This window comes from Chrysochloris asiatica, unplaced genomic scaffold (genome assembly GCF_000296735.1).
Source record: "Chrysochloris asiatica unplaced genomic scaffold, ChrAsi1.0 scaffold00011, whole genome shotgun sequence".
NCBI lineage: Eukaryota > Metazoa > Chordata > Mammalia > Afrosoricida > Chrysochloridae > Chrysochloris > Chrysochloris asiatica.
Window position 1 is genome coordinate 4886713 of NW_006408529.1, and position 3600 is coordinate 4890312.

At 37.2% G+C, this 3600-nt stretch overlaps 1 pseudogene; it reads right to left on the minus strand.

Moving 5' to 3' along the window:
• Window positions 1-806: 806 nt before the first annotated feature.
• On the minus strand, window positions 807-2956 carry LOC102825536 (annotated as a pseudogene).
• Window positions 2957-3600: the final 644 nt, after the last annotated feature.

Here is a 3600-nt window from a genome sequence, read left to right on the forward strand (position 1 = left end):
ACCAAACCCCCTCCCCCCCCCCCAAAAAAAAAATCCCATTTTAGGTAGAAAAAAATCACAAAACAGTTCAAACCTCTGAAGTCCATTTGACATATTCACCAAGGTTTAAAATGAAAACTTCAGTTTTTAGAATAACCCGTCTTCCTTGAGTATCAAACTAGATATATCTCCAGTTACAACCAGCTTTAACAGTCTTGTTGAGTGAAACATTAGCATAATAAAAAAGGCAGGCTAAATTTCCAACTAGAAAAAAATTCTACTCAAGTATTGCATTCAGTTTTCAAATCATTTACTAACTTGACAACAGATTTGTCTTCAATTATTTGCCCACACTTACACACATGACAGACACTCCAGCCAATGATCTACTGTTCAATTCAAGGCCATGTAGGCAAAGATGGAATTTTCTAAGCTAAACTTTACGTAGATTTTAGATAGTAATTTCTAATTTTACAGAAATGGTTCTTCAAAAAATATTTTCTCTCTCTCCCTCATCTCCTATACTGAAGGATGTGTAACATGGATTTTTTCCCCCAGGTAAATGTGAACTCTCAAAATTGATTCCAGGCAGAAAATATCTGAAAATTAAAATCATTAAAAAAAAAAAAAAAAAAAAAAATCACTTTAGAGATGAATTGTTGGATTCTATTACTCACACTACCAAAATATGTATTGATTTAAGGACTTTCTTTTATTTTTTCTGTTTTCTTTCTAGATACTCCTTACCATACCAAATAGTTCAGTATAGTTACAGCTCAATTTTAATGGGATGAGAGAGAAGACTTTGAATAGTTGTTTTTTGTTTGTTAGTTTTCCTTTGGTGATTTGGGTGGTGGCACATATTACTCTTTGCCATTCCAGTGAGTCACTTCCTGAGGCCAAATTGGCATCTCTGTTTCCTGATTTTTCCATCTGTTCCCCTGGAAATGGCATTGCCTCAAAAGCCAGAAATATCCTTGCTAGCTTTTGCTTCTGGCATCTCATGTGGTTTCTCAATAGATTTTTCAAGGGCTCCTTTCTCTTCATTTTTGGTAGCAGACATTACATTGGAAAGAAGTTACTGTAGTGGCTGCACAAGAACTGAAGATGGCTCTTTAGGGGGTTTCTGGCACACTTCAACATAATTTTCACAGTTCCTGTAGGGTCACAGCTAGAGCGGTGCTTATATTATTATTACTTGTTGAAATGGGATTTGTCTTTGATGGCTTTGTACTACTACTTGGAGAAGTAACTTGTAGAGTCATCTGATTGAGGCCATCCTTCTGAACAGTAGAATCCTCTATTATATCTTTCTCTTGTTGAGTTGTGCTTAATGCAGGAAGGTCAGCTGCAGCTGAAGGACTTGTACTCATACTGAGCTGTTAGACAGAGCTGCAGTCTGTCTGCTCATTCTCTGTAGGCAACGGGCAACTAATTATCAACACATCATTATCCTTTTCTTAGTAAACACCTTTAACAACATTAGACATCCTACTCTCCAAAGGGAGTTCACCTTGTGTTCATGAACTTCCAGGTAAAGGAGGAAAATTTGAAGCTAATAAATCGAACTTTGGTGTTGGAGCTTTTGCTTCATTCAGTTGGTGAAGGATGGGGTCTTGAGATCCTGTCATCTTCCACTCATCTTTGACCTCTGAATAGAGTTCTCCTGCCCCAACCATAGTCCCTGTTCAGTTCCACTGGCAAAACGTCTTTCTCTCTTTTAGAAGGTAAGTTTGTTCCTGATATCCTGTTGGGTTATGTCATTCATTTGAAAAGTTCCTTGAGTTAGATATATTCAGTGGTCCATCCCCCAATAATACAGACCCCTCTGTTGAGTGTTTTGAACCACTGGATGACCTAAAATGAGGCTTCACATGATTTTTTTTTGGACTGGTTGACCCATATTGATAGCAGCAACATTTGTTTGATAAGATCCATTTGTATTAAAGCTATTCACAAAACTACCATTGGTAAATGGTGCTTTTACTAGTGGTAAAATGGTGTTTCAAAGTAAGGTACAGGATTTGGAGACCAAGAGCGAGGCACAAGACTGAGTATTGTTGGTGAGGACTAGATACAGGCTGCATAAAGTCTGGTGATACATACTGTGCTTGAGTTTGAATCGGCTAACTAAACATTCTAGAATTCATTAATCCATAACTTTTCTTAGCAAAAAACTTACTGATGGCTTTTATACTTATTATGATTGGCTTGTCCTGAAATGTTTTCATTTCTGCTCTTAAATATCTAAAAGTCTGTTGTGCATCTGTGTTGGACTGGAAAATTATATAACAGCTGCTATTATGTGCAAACTAACAGCTTATCACTTTGGGATATTTTTTACTTTTGAACAGTTTTCATTTCCTCTATTGGTATGCTTTCAGGAATTTCTCTAAGAATAACAATACAATGTTTATGATTTGGCTTCATTTTCTCACCCTTCTTGTCAACTTGAACCATGGGGGAAGATTTTAACACTTCAAGAATTAGATCAGTGTCTGGTCAATTTTTTTATTTCTTCCAAGTTGGCAACTGTTCATATTGGGATGAACTGATCACTATCCATTGAGATATCAAGTAAAGATCCTTTTACAAAATTTCTCATGAAAAACAGAATAATAATTGCTTTTTCAGAAATTCTTTTAGGTCTTCTGTAGACATTGCTGAATTGTTTTCTCCAGAAACATCGTATATTTAATAATTCATATCCTCTGGTCCAAAAATCATTCCATCAGTTGGTTTTTCAATGCCTGCAGTATTTCTTGTGGTTTCACAAGATGAAGAATACATGACTTCATATTCCCTATACATATCATCAGAAGGCTGTGAATTACCCTCAGGATGAGACCCTGATGGAGATTTCCATTCCATGAGTTACTGGATTGGCATCAGTATTCCTAGAAGAAATTTCTTGCCATACTTTGGCATTATGATTTAAACCAGTTCCTTTAGCTGTTAAGGTCATAAAGATCAACATGACTTCCTCCGTTTGGCCCAATCATTCCCATTGCCAGAACTCCAAACAGCTTTCAGGGGGTATCCCCAATCGCTAGGATAAGGACATTCACTTTACCCCTCCCCCGGCAAAGGATCTTCATTATCTTTTAATTCCATATTTGGAATTATGAGCTTTTGAAGCCTCTTTTTATATGTTTATTGTTGGTGTTGTTAAGTGCTATGGAGTCAGTTCTTAGTAACACTCTATAGCATTTCCAAGGAGCAGCTGGTGGATTTGAACCAACAACCTTGTGGTTAGTAATTCAGTGCTTATCCTATAGCACCACACCAAAACTCCAAATGTAATAAAATTTCATAGAACAATAAACACCAAATAAATTATTGGATGTAAATATTTGTGAAATCTAAAGGAAAGTTGCTCTGGTAGCGTAGGGGTTATGAATCGGGCTGCGAACCTTAAGGTCAGCGGTTCGAAACTACCAGCTGCTCTGTGGGAGAAAGATGAGGCTTTCTACTCCCGTAAAGATTTACACCCTCGGAAACCCTATACAGGGTCGCTATGGGTCGGAACCGATTCGATGGCACATAACAACAACAACAACAACAAAGGAAAGTTGTAATTTCAGTCCTGGTGTGGCACTGTAGGATAAGTACTGGACTGCT